We start from the raw sequence: 18947 nt of genomic DNA, 5'->3' as shown, positions 1-18947 counted from the left end.
GGTTATTTCCTATTATACAGAGAGATATTTTTAAAGCAAATGACTTATCCAGGGTCACACAGCAAGTCATTGGTAAGTCAGTATCAGAAGTATGTTCAAGAGAACCCATGTCCAAAGATGGCCACCATCAGTCATCTTGAGTTTTTCCTTACCTCAGAATAATGGCTTTCAACAACTGAAGTCCTCAGGGTAGGGATGACATGACCACTCTGAGAAAGCAAAGGACGTGTTTCATAGTTTTAACCCATGTGTTTACATCCAACCCAGTGAAGGATGGGATCTGGCTTGCAAATTCTGACCCTGAATTAGAATCAAACACTGTGTGAGTGGAAGGGCTTGCTTTTGCTTTTCTACTTCCAGTCTTAATTCTGATCTCAGTCTTCACTTCCAGCACTGGACAAAAGAAAATAGCCCTTGCTGTAAAATGCCCTCCTGAATGGGTCTGTGAATTATGTTCTTTGAGATCCTCATTAGCTTTTCTTCCACGTTACAAATTACAGTTGGCAAATCCGCCGGGGGGCGGGGGGGGGGTAATGATTACACTTAAAAACCAAAATTTAAGGATTGAGAATGGAAAAGAAATTTATCTCATTTAGTATTCCAATGCAGCACTTCTGCTACTTTGTTTAGGTAGTCACTTTGGAGAGAGAAGGGTGGAGAAGGTGTATGGTGTGTCTTTTCCAGCTGACCTTCTGAAGTACTGTGGAGAAAGAAACTAACAACGAAGAAGAATATATAACAATAAGGGTTTCCATGGCTTACTTTCCCCACCAGTCTGCATGCCCTCCAAGGATGGGTTCCATCTTTATGATCCACCTTGCATTGTGCCTGGCACAAAGAAAGATGGCCAAGTACAGAAGAAAAAATATTTTATTTGGAGTCATCCAGATAGCCATTCAATTCTGGTCCTGGTTCCTTGCAAAATTATACTATGTTAAATCAATTATGTCAATCGTTTGAGCCCCAGTCTCTTAATTTGTGAAGCAGGAATAATGGTATCTTCTTTGTAGAGGTGCTTTGCAGATTAGAAGTGGCAAATGCAAAATGCCTATCATATAGTAGAAATCTAATAAATAATTTTTATTATTATAGCAGGTGCCTAATCAATGTTTGTTGAATAAGAAAGATTATAAATTATTTTGATAATGCTTATTATGAGCCTCAGAACTCCATTCCTATTAAAAGACATGCATCATCATTTTTTTCTCTTCATTTCAGAATTACTTTTTCCCTATGTAGAATTATAGAATACTGGGAGAGGATGGGTTTTGTTTATTTGAGGTACAAAGAAAACCCTTATTTATAAAAATCCTTTTAAGTGAGTGAGCTAACATCTTCTCACTATGTATTATACACAGTATATATACAATATATAGTATGGTCAAAACTATGAATACTATATATATGCACATATATAATATAGCATATAATATAACCAAATGCTCACTAGATAGGAAGAAAAGTATAAAAATACCCCCTCATGGTCCTTTTGCAAGAGCGCTGTTTTAATAGCCATGTGCAGAGGACGGACAGCAGCAGGCTCGCCAAACAGCCACCATATGGTCAGCTGGAGGAGGAAAAAATCTCCAGGTAGGAGGGCAAAACTGTTCCAAGGACATAATGAAGCAGAGTTTCCAAGCTCATGGCTAAAAAGACCCAGGATACTTAGGGAAGGCAGGTGATGAAGGCCAAGCCTCTACTACAGCAGTCAATAGACCATGGGGAAAGACTTATGTATTCATTTTTTGTTACTGTTGCTATTTTAAAGCAAAGTGGTTGATATTGTCATTATTTTTAAACAAGATCTTGTTCTGCAATGAATAGGGGAAAGGGTTTGTAAAGTTAATGAAATACTAGAGGACACACTGGCTGGGATTTAAAGTGGGGCTATGTTGTCATCTATAATACATAATTTGGGGGAGCCTAGGTGGCATCTGCCTTCAGCTTGGGTCATGATCCCAGAGTCCCTGCTCAGTGGGGAGTCTGCATCTCCCTCTCCCTTTGCTCCTCCAACATATACTCATTCTCTCTCTCTCTCAAATAAATAAATAAAATCTTGAAAAAAAAAACCCACACAGATAGTTTGTTAGTTCTGTCTCTCACCTGAGAGTGCAAATCCAAGAGGCAGACACCATCATGCAGGTGTTGTAGAACAACTGTCTGTTTGGAATCACATTTACCCAGTTTGGTTCAAATCTATTTCCTAACTGGGTACCCTTGGAGATAAATATCCTGTTTTATTTTATACATGCATATGTATGAGTGAGTTGTGGTGAAGATTAAATGCAGTATCAAGTACTTAGTAAATGAAAGCTATTATTCTTTATTCAAAATGGCACTCCACACACACACACACACACACACACACACACACACACACACCACACAGCTCTGACAACGAGAGGCTATTAGTTGGGTTAGCTTGACTCCTGTCCTTGGGTTGACTTCCTCTTAGAGGACTCTCACTTCTATCCTATAAATAAACCACATAGTGTTTCCCAGCACTCTACCAGTCTTTTCCATATTTCTTCCCTCATGCCCCATCTAATACCAAAATATAAAATTAAACACAAGTCACGGATTGAGGGGAGAAAAAATCCTTGTTATTTACCCACATATGCAAACAGCAATTTTTCTGTAATTTTCACCAAAATGAACAACTCCCATCTACTAAATATCAGCAAGTGAGCTTACCAATGGCATGAAGATTTATGTCAAGAACTGTGAAGATTTAAAATTAAATATCACACACCCATATTTCTAGTCTTTCAGCCGTGTTAGCTTTCAGCCTTCTTCCATGTTTCTCAGTGCTTGCTCTCTTTCCCTTCTCATCTTCTGCAATCTGCTTTCTACACATCTTCCATCACATTCTGTCCCTCTAAGTTTCTAAGATTTGGTAATTCCAACCTCTATCATCACTCTCAATCCTAACAATAAAAACTAGTTCTTGGAGATGCTGTCTCCATACTACCCTACTTACCTGGTTAACAAATTTATACCTCACTAATGATTCTTTATATTAAATGTTCTTATGACTAGTATGGATTCTGGCTCCTACTTGGGCCCTGTTGAGAAAGGCACTAACCTTTATTGAGTATCTTCTATGTGTTAACTATTGTGCCAATTCTTTACTTATTTCAGGTTTCTTAGATAAGTGAGAGATTATGTGTTTCAGATATGTTTAGCAGCAAAGAATTAAGTCTTTTCCTTATTCTCATCCATAGAAGGCCCTCAAGACTAGAAGGTTAATCACTACCCTCATCCATCCATTTCCAAAAGAACTCTGTATGTAGAGGACTCTTACTCAATCATATAGAGAATAAAATTACCAGCTACTGTATCCTGGACCAGTACTGTCCAGTAGAATTTTCTGCAATGGTGGAAATGTTCTATATCTGTGTTGTCCAATATGGTAGCCAGACATGGTTATTGAATGCTTGAACTGTGTAACTGGCATGACTAGTTACTAATCACTAAGAACTGGATTTTTAATTTTAATTCATTTCAACTTAAATACCCATATGTGGCCAATAATACCATATTCCTGCAGAGTTAGATTTTTCAGGGCAGGAACAAACTTGGGTGTGGTGAAAGAAGCACCTCTTGGCTTTCTGGATGTACAATTTCACAGCCAACATAAATGCCAATTTGGATTGTTAAATTGTGTGCCTAGGTGACTTGTCAATGAGCTTTTATGTGTGAGAAGACTGTCAAAAACAGATCATTCATGCTGGGGCTCACCTCCACAGGTGCCAGGGAGTGTCTTGCCTTGGGGAAGAAAGAAAATCTATACTCCATGATTAGCGTGTGATTATATTTTACAGACAGGCATCAATGCCTGGTGATTTTGATGCACTTGGCTTTTCTCTTGTGAGATTTATTTAAGGAAGCATAAGCATGGCTTACAGCCTTAGGGAATGATAACATAAAAATAGGAAAGCATAAAAGGAAGTAAAAGAAAACCTGCTTCATTTGTAAAAAGGCTTGCTCCCCTTTCAGTACCTCCAAATTCTACACCTGCACTTCTAACAAATCCCTTCTCTAACTCAACTCTTACAGAATGTCTCTCATTATTCACCTACCAAGAAAGCCCTCTCCAAAATCTCCCAACCCCCAGCTTTTAGGAGAAGAAACTAAAAAGAAAGGCAAGAGAAAATCAATGTTGACTAGGAGGTGGGGCGTTAAAATGAGTTTCATTGTATTTGTAAGGCTTTCTTTCTTAAAAAAATGAATCAAGTAAATATAAACAAAAGTTTAACTTCTATGTGATGGGTAATGTTTGGTCTTGTTCTTCTTACTTTCCACAATTTATTTAAAAAAAAAAACAGTTTTAAAATGAAAGGAAAAGCAATGATAAAAAAAAAAAATTCCAGACAGTATACTCCTCCACATTTTTATGTTAGTACTTTCAACTATTATTCTGGAACAGATGGATCTTTATAGTGTCCATGTTGTTAAGTTAATGCTGTCTACGAACTACTTAGGCTTAGCTTTCTTACAAGTTCATTTGGTATTTATTTGGAAATGTCCCTGAACAGGACTGTTTCCATTAAATAGCCATAGGATGGGAGGAGGCACTTAGGCCATATTGCAAAATTGCCCTCGGTTTAACCCTCAGCAATACATGTGTACATTTCCTTATGTAAGTTTGCATAGTACTTTATAGACTGTTAAAAGTAAGACATTTCACTAAAGTGCATTTAAATCAAGGATAGTGAATAGGTTAAAAGTTCACAACTAAGAACAAAAGAACCAGAACTCTGTAACAAAACTCTGCTCAAACCTAAGCATTTAAAGGCATTTGCTTTCTCAGGTTGGTTTCAGCTTCAAATATTCTCCGTATGGGTCCCTGAGTTCGTTTATATTTATCAGATTATGCATGCCAATTTTGGTTTGGAAATGATGGTCTTTGATACATAAATATCAAATAAAGCATGTCTACTCTTTTCTGAGTAGTTCTGTTCTTATAGCTGTAGCCTTCTGGATGTTGGACTAGTTCCAAAGGTAAGAAGAGTAAAGGCTCTTTTCCAAGAACATCTCAAAGCCTAAGTTGAAACATGTTACTCGTAGTAATAACTTTTTCTGCCTGTCTCCTGTTTTGCTGGCATTTGCTATGTCACCTATACTATGAAGGCCACACTGGAAGCACTAGAATTGTGTTTCAAATAGAGGAATCATTTTAACCTTCTTTCAAAGTTCTCGTATAAAAATGTAGAAAGGCTCTCACAGGTGTTGACTGGTAATGATACTGTTACAAAAATCCTGGAAGTAAATAGCAAGACTAGTAGATCCTGATGCAGAATCAACAAAACAAAACAAAAACTGTAAAATCACTACTATTCCTACATAGATTCTTTACAGAAATAGCAGGGGAATATTATATTTTTTATAAAATACTCCCATGTGCTTGCTTCTCATGATAAATTTTTTTAAAGATTTTTAAAAAGATTTTATTTATTTATTTGAGAGATGAGAGATCACAAGCAGGCAGGAGGGGCAGAGGGTGAGGGAGAAGCAGACTGTCCCCCCACACCCCCTGCTGAGCAGGGAGCCCTATGGGGCTCGATCCCAGGACCCTGGGATCAGGACCTGAGCCAAAGGCAGGTGCTTAACCGACTGAGCCACCCAGGTGCCCCTGTGTTAAACTTGTTTCATTGGAAAATTTTCTGTACTATGTCTCCAAGCAGATGATGTGCTAGTCTTTTAGCAAGTCATTTATTTAGGGAGGTCCTCGTATAGATTTTATTAACAACATGAAGATTTTGAGTTTTTTTTGTTTTGTTTTGTTTTGTTTTCTGTTTGTTTTTGTTTCTTAAGATTTTATTTATTTACTTGTCAGAGAGAGAGAGAGAGAGTACACAAGCAGGGGAAGCTGCAGGCAGAGGGAGAAGCAGGCTCCCTGCTGAGCAAGAAGCCTCATGTGGGACTTAATCCAGGACCTTGGGACCATGACTTGAGCTGAAGGCAGTCACTTAACCAACTGAGCCACCCAGGTGTCCCAATTTTGAGTTTTTAAAATATTAATTTAATATATGCATTTATGTACATATAACTGTGTTTTTGCATTCAGTACTGGAAATCTTTTTAATTATTTTTGCACATCCTATTATGGCTATTACCTTCTCTATTATCCTTATTTCATTAAATAACTATGATCTGCAGTATTTCTTGTCCTCAACATACCTGAGTGATAAAATTTCTTACTATTAAAAATAGTGACTCACTGTGGTGATGATTGGGGGCCACAGGTTAAGTGATAGGACAAATATAATTGGGGGGCTGCCCTTTCCCACTCCAGTAGTTAGGAATGTCTTTTTATAAGTAATGAGTAATGTTATCATTGTTAGACCATTTTAAATATTAAAGTTTCTTCTTGTCCTAAATTATTGCAATTTAGTATTTTGAAAAACCAAAGCTTTTACAATGATTGTTCCCAACATTTTGTAAAAAGATTTAGGAGGAATAAGAACTGTGCCAGTTGGTGATCAGTTTCTTAAGCTGTGAATGTTGCATTGATTCATCTCTGCTATTATGAGCTGATTGTTTTTAGCAAAGGCATAAATCAAATGGCCTTAGTCAAATCATGTATCTTCTTTGGGTCTATGCTGAGTTTCCTTATTTATAAGAGGATTTAGGCAAGATAAGATTTTCCCAAAGTTTCCATGGAATGCTAACCACATGAAATGGATTTAACAATAATGTTCTCCATAGTCAAATATATTTAAGAAATATATACATTAAATTCTCCCTCCAGTTATTCATATTAAACATTGACATATGAAAAAGTCATTAGTTTGACCCCATAGTTCCTTTTTAAAAATGTATTGTCTAGTAGTAATGACATATAGTAAAAAAAAAAAAAAAAAAAAAAAGACTCAGTGTGATAATTGGCATTGTAACATTTATGATACAGTAGAAGAAAGTTTTAGCAAACCATCAAGAAATAAAGAAAAGTCACAAATAAATAATCCTAGCACTGAAGAAAAGAGCTGTGGTTACAACAAAGATGATAGAAAGAGAACACTATAAACAAATTAATTCCAAAAAACTTGACAGCTAAAAAAAGAACTTTCTAAAATTTTCTGAAATTACTTTCTAGAAATACTATAAAACATTACTCAAGAAAAAAATTCTACAAATCAATTACCATTATTAAGATTGAAATCAGTAACTGAAAATTCTACTCCAAACCATTCTTGGACCAGTTGATTACACATTCTTCTCCTAAAAATTTCTTCTGAAAATTTTAGTAATGCTTTACTAACCCTTCCTTCAACAGAAAAATCTCAATTCTATAAAATTTTATTACATATAGAAAAATAGGGAAAGTTATTTGACTTGTATAACTTTGATAACAAAACTAGACAAATACGGTGAAAGAAAAATAAAATTAAAACACAAAATTAAACAAAAAAACTAGAGACCAATCTCAACTATAAATAAAAAAAGTAATTAAAAAATTAACAAAGAGGGATGCCTGGGTGGCTCACCTGCCTTCAGCTCAGGTCATGATCCCAGGACCCTGGGATCCAGCCCCGCATTGGGGCTCCTTGCTCAGCAGGGAGCCTTCTTCTCCCCCTGCCTGCTGCTTCCACCTACTTGTGCTCTCTTTCTCTCTGACAAAGAAATAAATAAAATCTTTTAAAAAAATTAACAAAGAGAATTTAGCATTATACTAAATGCTACATTTCCAGATATAGATTTTTCCTAATTATAAAATTTAATACAACTTCAAAAAATAAATTAATAGAAATTAAAAGAAATTTTTCAAATAATTATCATAATAAATAAGTAAATGACATTCAATACAATTCAACATCTATATTTAATTAAAAGAAACTCTAAGGAAACTAAAACTAGAAGAGAATATCTTTAACCAGATAAAACTAAATACCGTATACTCAATGCCAAAATTCTAGACACAGTCCCAATATGAGGGTGTTCACTACTAATGATTTTACTCAATATTGTACAGGAAATACTGGACAATTTAGTAAGATAAATTAAAGAAGTAGGAGGTATGAGAATTAGAAAGGAGGCAAGTGTTGTTTATATTCACATGACCCTAAACTAACGTGGAAGAACAAAAGATCAAAAACAAACAAAAAAAAGATAATTTTGAGAAACAACGTTGGGGATTGGGGAGACTTTGTGCCAGATATTAAGGCATATTTTAAAGCTCTAGTAATAAAGCAAGTATGGTTTTGAAGCATGAATGTAGAATGAACTAGTGGAATTGGGTAACAGCTCTGATCACAGGGTAGTAGATGGTGTGAAATTGATAATCTACATGAAAAAATAAGAGGTAAAAGTCTATTCCACACCATCGACACATTTAAGTTCCAGGTGGATTAAAAATCTAAATATGAAAAGACTAGCATTTAAGCTTTTAAAAGAAAATATAAGAAAACATTGTTTTCTGATCCAGTTTAGAGAGAAAAGTTCTTAAGTCATTAAAACACAACTGTGATGTAAAAAAAAAAAAAAAGACTGCCAATGTTGACGACATCAGAATTTCTCCTCAAAGTCTCTATCATATTCAAAGACAAGGAACAGACCAAAAGGAGATACTTACAATTCTTGTAATTGATAAAAACAACTATTCAGATTTAGGAACTCTTATTAATTAACTATAAAAACATCAAACAACCTGATAGAAAAGAAGGAAAATGAAGATATAAATGAGGACTTCACAGAAGACATCAGAATTGATAATAAACTCATGAAAAGGTGCTCAGTCTTACTACTAAATGAGAAAATGTTGGTTGATACACCAAAATGAGATGCATACCATGTCACATCGATCATGCCCGCAAAGCTTGAAAGGTTGCTAATGCCAGGAATTGATGAGGATGTGGAGGAATACAACATTGTGGAAAGCAATTTATCATTATCAAATAATTGCTTTAGCCCAGTAATGCTAGGTCATATATGTTTACAAGGAGACATACCAAAAAAAAAATTAATTATAACATTGTTGTCAATAGCAAAAACCCAAAACAACTTAAGTGTCCATCTAAAAAAAAGAAAAAGATGACTACAGTATATTCATATAGTAGAAAGTTACCCAAGAATTAAAATGAATGAATCATAGCTATAATATCAAAACATAATGTGGAGCAAAAGAAACAAGTTGCAGAAGGACATATATGGTATGATATTATTCGTGTACAGCATGAAATTTGCAAAATAATGTATTATTTAGATACATACATGCTATATTCTAAAATCGTCGTCTATGGGAAAGATAGAAACTTCCAAATATTAATTATTTTTGGAATGGAGGGAGGTGACTGGGATGAGGGAGGAGCATACAGGTAGATTCAACTGTATCTGTGATGTTTTAAAGCTTAAAAGTATCTCAAGCAAATACGACATTTTAAAATTTGATCAGGTTAAGTGGTTGAGTATGTGGGTGTTTGATATGCTATTCTTTATAATTCTTTGAATATTTTTAAATTTTTTTTAAAGAGTTACTTATTTTAGAGAGAGAGCGAGCGTGAGCAGGGGGAGGGGCAGAGGGAGAGAAGCAGACTCCCCAGTGAACGCAGAGCCCAACACAGGTTGATCCCACAACCCTAAGATCAGAGATCATGACTGGACCCAAGTGGAATCAAGAGTTGGACACCCAATAAACTGAGTCACCCAGGCGCCCCTGTTTTTTAATATCTTATTATCAAAATGTTTTGGTAAGAAACAAGGGTGCAGTGAGCTTGGGGAGCACAGATATAACAAAAATAAATCAATACAATAAAATAAATCAATAATGTATGACTGTTCTAGATTGTAATGATTTGCATGGACCTCAAGGCTTAGGAATCACTACATTAACTTCACCCCAGCTTTACCTAGACCCTCTTCTTAAAACACTTCCTTTTATTGCCACAGCACCATCTTGGACTCCCAACCTGGCTTGCTTATGGGATGCTTCCTTTGTTTCCCTCTTCAACCCTATAGGAACACCCTTTTACAAAGCTTTCAGACTCCAGGAGCTGATGCTTCATCCAGGCGCTGAGTACTGAATCATTTCCCTTGGCAGACCCAGTCCACCCTGTCTACCCAGATTCTTCCCTGAATATGGATAAACTGTGGTATAGTCATACTATGAACTATTTCAAATGAATGAACTATTTATTGTCATATTTCTCAACATAAATAGATCAAAACACAATGGGAAGAAAAGAAACAAGTGCCCTTCCCCCGACCTATTTGTATTGCCCTCCTGGGGTCTGGACACTGCCCATGGCCTGGCCTCGGCTAGATGGGCACTGCCATTCCATAGCTATAACAGTTGAAGAGTCTGAAACATGGAAAAAGCTTCTACTTTAATGTTTATTGAAAAAACATAAGTAGAATACAAAATTATACCACTACTAGAGTTTTACACTGTAAAAATTACATATAAGGACCAGGGCTGGATGGGAATAGAGAGAAATGAAAATAGATTTTTTTAAAAATGTTTCAAGATTGTGGGTAATTTTCTTTCCCTTTTTTTTTTTTTGGCATTCCATAGATATTGTTACGTGTTTGTGTAACAAGTTATTTTAAATGTTGAAAAATGTAGGTTGTAGGGCAGATAGAATCAATCTGTAATCTTTCTAGTAATGAACAGAGTATTCTCAGAGTTGATAATGGACTTCAATTCCACTCTCAGAACCACAGTTTATCTGCAATTCCAGGACAGCAATTCCCTACCGGTCACATGCTCTGGGATAAGAATGACAGAGCACTGCTGTATAATACAGCTGTCTGAAATTTTAATTACAGCTTGCTTTTCAAAGACTTTTACAGATTAATTACTTCATTTGCATTATAAGAATGGTGAACAAAGGTTACAAGTATTTCAAAGGCAGTTAGTGGAGTTGGTATGAACAAACTGCTTGCCCAAAGCTACTGGAATGTTAAGATCACACTTGATGGAATGACCATAGACCAGCAAATGCTGCACTGGAAAGGTAAAGAAGGACTTCTGGGGGCAGAAGTGTAATGTCTGGTCCAAACGACTGCCTTTGGTGGTCCCAAGTCCTGCTTCCAGACACTGGGTAATCTTGAGCATGATGTTTGGCCCATCTAAGCTTCGGGTTTCTCTTTAGTGTAACAAGGATGATGGTGTCCACCAGCAGAATGAATGTGGGCATGATTTGAGGCAGTGGATATAAAATGGCTAGCTAAGGATCTGGCCCATAGCTGATGCTCAGTACATAGCAGCTTTTATTTTTCACTCAGCTCTTTTTTCCCTCAGCTCTATTTCCAGATGGCACTTAACTAAGTTATATAGGTGTACCGTTTCTGAGCAAGCCTATACATAGAGTAGCAATTTAATGTGAAATGTAATTGTCAAGGATATTGTAGGTCTGGTGAATGCTATTATTTGAAAAGTAACCACAACTCTGGATTTAAAATACAGTCCAACTCCCCTTTCCACAGATTTCTCTACCCAAGACAAATCCATAGATGCATATTCACATAATATAGAGCTGAACAACATGCAGTTCTCAGCATGCAGATCCCATGCAATGTTGCCAGTGATAATATTTCAGTGCCCCAAAGGGTTGGGTTGGTAGATCATTCTTAAGCTGGCAGTTTGCTTAGTGTTCTTATCAACCACAAACAAAGAAAAGCAAAGCAAAACAAAATAAAACAAAAATTTAAGGAAAGGAAAGAGGAACCTATTGCAATAGAATATAAGTCCAGTCCATTGTAACAGAGCAGAATCTATAGGTCTGTGATATAAGATCGCAGGAATATGGGCTGACAACCAGAAGAAACCTCCTGTTGCCCCTGCCACAAACATCCAGAGAACCACTGGCTTATTTCCCTCATTTTCTTTTTTCTAGAGTCCGTGTATGTTTACCCACAAGTGCTGCTCAGTGATCAAGGAAGGAGAGAGAAGGGGTGGAAGAAGGATGGACCAATCATGCTGATTAGAGATTAGGAAAAAACTCTGAAAGCAGCTGTTTTCACAGATGCATCTCCCATAAAATCCCAGAAAGGCTGCACCTTGTTTTTGGGAATATTCCAAACCATTTCCTATTAGCATAGTCCTGTTGGGATACCAATCATCTAAAGATTCCTTATAAGAAAGCTCTCATCCTCATCCCAGGTGCTCAATTTTCCTGTTTCTGTCTGAACTTTGCTCATTTTTACTTTAAAAAAATATGACAGATTTCACACTAAAGGTTTTATCTTCCTCCAGGGTATTTTTCCTCCATTTACTTGAGGAACCATGCCCAGAAAATATTTTGAGAATGAAATTACACCAAGAATGAAATAACTTACAGAGCCTCAACCTTTTGGGGCATGACTTCATATCACTTATTTTAAATAACTGCTGCTTTCTGGGACTGCTATAGATATTTGTCCTGTTGAGTCATTGTAGGACATCTGAAAAGTGTTTTACCAGCAGCTTGCAGAACAAAGACAAGTGATGGAGAAAGGCCTGGAGGATACATGGCAGCGTCTGTATGGAGGCCCCAGCTTCCCTGATTTCTCAGGCATAGTTAGGAAGTCACTTTACACCCTCCCTATCACCCACTAAGGTTTCTTGCCTGGGAAGCAGGGATAATAATATTTTTTCCAACTTACCTCTCATGGTTGTCATAAAAATAAAATAAAAAATGTGCATAATGGTGTTTTGAGAAAAATTTAACTGTACATGTAAGTCATTACTATTATTATTATTTTATTATTATTTTTTTTCTTCAAGTTCCATTTGGGATTTACCCTCTTAGAATTAAGTTATAGTTTTCCACAACCATCATCTCCCAACTACTTTTGCAAAAACAAACTCATTTAGAGAGTGTCATGGGCTGAATTTTGTCTCCCCCTCCCCAAATTCATATGTTGAGGCCCTAACCCCCAATGTGATTGCATTTAAAGATAAAGCCTTTAAGGAGGTCATTAAAAGAGTCACAAGAGTAGGGCCGTGATCCTATAGGACTGGTGTCCTTACAAGAAGAAGAGACACTAGAGCTCTGTCTCCATATGCGCAGAGAGGAAAGGCCATATAAGGACTGAGTGAGCTCACACCAGGAACAGAGTCGTCCAGCATCTTAATCTTTGACTCCCAGCATCCAGGACTGTGAGAAAATAAATGTATGTTATTTAAGCCACATAGTTGGTGGTATATTATCATGACAGCCCGAGCTGACTAATATAAAGAGAAAGAAAATAGGAGTAATTTTTTAACCCTGCTCTGAACTCAGCCTGCCACACACCTAGCCTCAGGCCGCCTCTGCCCTGATGCCTTTAATAGACACTGGAAAAGGCTATAACAGGCTCACATCTCCCTTTTGCCTTACCCTGTCCCTCCCAAAGGCAGCCTTAGTATCTGAAGTTGCCACCATTAGGCACACTTCCAGCCACAGTGGGGAATCAAATAAAATATAAACCTCAAGGACATCCTTGCACCTGCACTAATTGGTTCCTATAGAGTAGCTTCCCAGCTTGAGAAATATCCCCAGGGCCTTCCAAGGGACGTCCTGATCTGCCACATGCAACCAAAGGCTCTGGGATTTGGATTCCGAAGATTGGAGCTAAGCTGGTACCTCAGCTGCCCTTACACAAGGGAAAAATTTCCTCAGGTGCTTCTCAATTGTAGGCTCTTTAGTTTAATTGAGATTTAAAATCACACTAATATACAATGGTAGAAGTCATTGTTCAGGTTTAAAATCTCATTGTATCTCTAGATGTTTATTATTTTGTTGTACCTTGTCCAGCTAGATCCAGCTATATTTTAGACTATTGAACTAATACATGATCTGTTGTAACTGGCTGCCACTCAGTTATCCTTCTAGATACTGTGGGCATGTCTCAAGTCAGAAATAAAATAATATTTTTTAAAAGCCCTCTATACTCTATTTTTTTTCTTTGTTGTTTAATGGGGGAGGAGAACACATTGACATAAATCCCCAGCAGGTGATTTTGCAAGTCTCAGGGAAACCGATGCTGTTATCTAGACTGAAGAAAACATCATTCCATTTCACTTTTATTTCTGGCCATGCAACTGCCTGCAAATGGATTTTATAAAAGAGTACTTCAAATCAGTACCATAGTAAGGATGCGGTTTGTGCCCGTCAAAGCCATTTACCCTCTCCCTTTTTGGCTGTGCCTTTATACCTGCAGAAAACCCCACCTACTTCCTGAACCCAAGCAGGCAGGATGTGAGGAGTCGTGGCTTTGCTAGCAGGAGGGGTCTGAAAATAGCTCTTTAGCCATAAATGCAGAATCTGGTATGCCTGTTGTGAGTGCTGGGTACCTGGGGCCTGACCAAATGGTAGTCCTCTCTTTCCCTCTGTATTCTGGGCCTGGTCCACATTGCTTGGCCTTCTGCCTTGACTTCCCGCTGGGACGTTAGCCCTTTGCAGAGTCACAACACTCTGGACTAAGGCCCTACACATTGCCTGGCTTCTCAAAGACATTTCCCCTGAGGAGAAAAACATGCTCTCTTTTTTTCTTCTTCCTTCCTCATTGCTAATAATCACTGCCTTCCTAACCACTGGGCAGGTCCCTGTCTGAACATAGATACACAGAATCTATGTATTATGAAGACTGAGTAGAGCCAACTATCTTAATGTTAATGCCTTGCTCGCGGGAAAAACAACCTTAACTTGGCAATGGCAAGGCCTCCTGTAGCTTGTAGATCCTCTTTAGCCTATGAAAATCCTTTCGAAACCTCCCTTCCTCCTTAACTCCCCCAACCCCATAGTATATAATCAATTGCTCTTCACAACCCCAGTGCAGCTCTTTCTGCCCAAGGGTCCTGTCACCATGCTTTAATAAAACCACCATTTTGCACCGAAGAAAGAAGAAGAAGAAGAAGAAGAAGAAGAAGAAGAAGAAGAAGAAGAAGAAGAAGAAGAAGAAGAAGAAGAAGGAGGAGGAGATGATTGAGTATTTGGTGCCTCTTTTGAGAACATCCCTGTGGGAGGGGGTGGCCAATCAACCCCTTTTCATCTGGTAACATGTGAGATAAGAACAGAACTTTATCACCCCCAAAAAACTTTGTATAACTCTGATCTGGTCCAACTTCCATATAGATAAGGAACCTGAGACTCAGGAGAACAGTTGAGGCAAGACTCCATGAATTTTCATTATTCATTAGTCTATTCAAAAAATATTCATTGAGTATCTAGTATGTATGCACTGCCGTGGTTTCACTCTCATTTGAGCAATTTTCCCACCTCAATGTGTCACCATTCTTATCTAACAATTCTTTGTATATCAAACAAAGAAACAGTCTTGACACTGAGCTCTCCCTCTATTAAACCAGGGCTCTACATGTAGACAGGGACGGAGGTACTAAGATCAGCTTTTTCTTTTGCAGTCTACAGGGGCCCGCTTCTGGTACGTGACTAGAGAGGTGAGTCCTTTGAACAGTGTATACACTCCACAGTTTGTGGATGTTTCGATAGGCAAAGGATGGGGACAAACTCCTAAGTGGGAAAGAAACAGAAAAAGTCCATGAGAGAAAATTATGATATATCATAAAAACCTGGGGGAAAAATCCCTTGCATTTTGGTTAGTGATATCTTTGATAAAAATATTTCAAAAGCTCTGATATTATCTAGGATCCTAGGGAATGGCCCTCTGGCAGTTCTTTAATCTAGAGATTTTCACAGACTTGTCAGTATTCCATGGATCCTTAAATAATTCTCAAACAATACTGTGAACAATTATGTAGTCATCAGAAAACGGGGTCTGGCAACAGACCTACGTTACAAACAGCACTCATACTTTATTATAATAAATTAGCTTCTGTATGCCTTTGTTGTATTTGTCCATTTCTCACACTGCAGGTCCCCAGAGGTCCCTCTTATTTGTGAAGTGATTGGAAGCAGAGAGTCCAGTGGCCTCATTCAGTTTCCTCTGGTAATGATTAGAGCTTTTTCTCATCCATCTCTGATCTTTGTGCAGACATCATGTAAATTAGTTTCTCTGTATTATTTGAATGTCACTGCAATGATCACTTAATAAAAACAATATGGTTCCATTTAAAAATTATACATATACATTTAGTGTGCATATGTAGATATATCTATATATTGATATAAATATGTCTCTATAGATATAGACATCAATATATAGAGATATATCTCTATCTCTATGTCAATATATAGAGATATATCTATATTGATATCTGTATCTATATAGAGAAATATCTATATCTATATCATCTATCTATCTATCTATCTATCTATCATCTATCTATACCTTTTAGGATATAAAAGGTAAATATTTCACAATAATCATTCCGAGCATGTTTATTCTAGGTGTCTTGTTATAATAACACTCTAAGGCAGGTACTATTGTTATTCCCATTTTACATACTAGACATTAACTTAGAAAATTAAAGTAACATATCCAAGCTAATGCCATTATTAAGTGGCAGAGACTGGGAATTAACGAAACCCAGGCTTTTCTGACTCCAGAGTCCACATTTCTCCCCCCCGCCCCATGTTCTTAATAATTGAGCTACACTTTCTCTCTTGGAAGGACAGAGGTGTGGGCAGGAAGAGAGGGAGAGATCTGTTCTATAAGGGTGTATCAGGCAGAAATCAGAACCTGCACATCTTGAACAGGACCTTCCATTCTCGAGCCCCAACAATATTTACCCACCCAAAACTGCCTTTGGATTTGAGAAACTTACCCAGCCTGCTTGTATGAAAGTAGCCCATTCTTACATTGATTAGGTGTTCTTTTTAGCTTGGGGGAGAGGGTGTTGGGTGGTAGGGAGCACTCTACTTGTTTTTAAACAATACCATATATAATAAAATTAAGTATGATTGTGATGATGGTCATGGGATGGTAGAAGGGATCTATTTTCTTGACTGATTGGATATTTATCCAATACATGAAAAAATACCAGAGAATGACCTGAAAATATCAATAGAGAGACTCAGACCTTGTCAGTCTCCAAATAGCAGTTTTCTAACTAATAATTTTAACAACTGAAACAAAAGCCAGATCTTGTCATTTGCAAAACAGCAGTATTCTGATTTTACTAATTTTAAGTGCCAGGTACAGATGAATGAATGAATGAATGAATGAATGAGTAAATTCTTCATTAACATACTTCCAACTGGTCCGACTATGGCCTTAGTCACCATGCTGATAACCAGGTTCTTGTCTTGTTCTTTCTGCATTTCTACCTTTTACTCCAGTTTTCCATTATAGTAACAACGCAGGTAGGCAGAAGAAAGTGCATGTTGGATGAACTTCCCTTTGACTACCTTAAGCAAGTAAAATATATATGATTCATTAATTAAATGTGGAATTAAAAATAAAAGGAGTTAATGTGATTTATAGGAATTGCCCCTATGTACAATAAAAAAGCAGGGGTCAAAAAAATTATTTCAAAACTCAGAGCAACTACATTGCAAACAACCTTTTTCTCTAGAGTCTATTGTGTTCTACACTTTGCTCGAACTAGTTCTTTATTTTTAAGCACATGGATTCTCAGGGTTTACAATTATTTTCAAACATGAATTCCTATTGAATAATCTGCCTGAAGAAGAAAATTCTGGAAGATATAAAAAGGGTCCTAAACCATCATCCTTCATGAAATTTTAAATTTTCCCCTGGATATTTTTAAACCATATATCAAGAAGATAAGAAAAATGAGAAAAATGGAATATCTGTTCAGTGAAACTTCAGGCAGAAAAAGATTAACTCTTAGATTAAGCCAATTGTACATAGGCAGTTTCTCTTGGCTTTCTTTAATGATTCAAAAATATTATTTTCTTCTCTTCATCAAATGATTTTGGTTCCTTTGATTTTGTTATTTTTGGAAAAGTGAAGTTAGTTAATTAAAATCATAAACCTACATGAGTTGGGTTAGGATTCCACTCTGCTAAATAGCACTGGTATTTCATTGCATTTTAGCCTATATAATAGTGAAAAAGTAACTACCTTCTTTGAAATGTTCTCAATTGCTTTCTTATGGGGAACTCAGATAAAAGTTTGTTTTTGTTTTTGTTTTAAATGAGAAAGAAGTGTTCATGACAATAAGAAAAGTAATCATGTTTCTGGATATGTAAACATGAAATCTATAAAACAAATGTTTTGGTAAATATGTCTTTTTGGCACTAATTTATCTGGCAACCAAAAGCATTTTCCTGGAACAAAAGGTTTTGTGGAAGAAACCTTCTGTATCCTAAAACTGATTGATTACAGAGTAAGCTGCAGAGCCAAGAATGAAAATGTATTTGCTTATCCAAATCAGGAAATGCTTTGGTTTAAGTAACTTCATCAAAATTGCCTGTGTGTATAGCTGCATTACCACTATTTCTACTCATTTGCCAATAATCCACATTCACAAATCAGTCAGGTTTTTGTTGGATCCAGAATATTGACACTTAGGCCAGAGAAGGAAAACATGGTGAAACCAATTTTGCTGTCTTTATGTACCCATGTCTTCAAATTTTAGTGAATTTTATGCATGTGGCCCCCAAATATTTGTAAGCTATAAGAGGCACTTCACTCTCCCCACCTTCAAATGAAGAGCAAAACAGAGAAAGTCTTCAATAATAGTAACAACCAGATTTACTAAAAAAGACCTTTTCCTGTTTATTCAACCCAGAAGAAGGGAAAGTTTCCATGAATGGCAATCTGGGGATAGAAAAAGGGGGATATTTAAAAATTCACTGAAGGAAATAGAAGCAATAATACTTGAGGAGTCCTGGACTTGCATGGTGGCTCTGTCATTTAAGTGTGTGACCATTCTCCAAAGCTTCAGTGTCTTCATCTGAAAAGCAGGGCTATAATTTTCTCCTATCTACCTCTTAGGATTGTTACCTCACAGAAATTATTATGGGTAAAAGTGTTTTGTAAATGTTTAAGTACCAAGACATTTTATTATTAATATTATCATTCTTTTAGATCATTTTAATGTTTTTTTTTGGTTATTGTAGTTGATGTTATTGCTGCTTTTGCTCAGAAAGGCAACC

The sequence above is a fragment of the Ursus maritimus genome, unplaced genomic scaffold, assembly GCF_017311325.1.
Source record: "Ursus maritimus isolate PB19 unplaced genomic scaffold, ASM1731132v1 scaffold_17, whole genome shotgun sequence".
Taxonomy (NCBI): Eukaryota; Metazoa; Chordata; class Mammalia; order Carnivora; family Ursidae; genus Ursus; species Ursus maritimus.
This window is presented reverse-complemented; position numbering follows the sequence as displayed.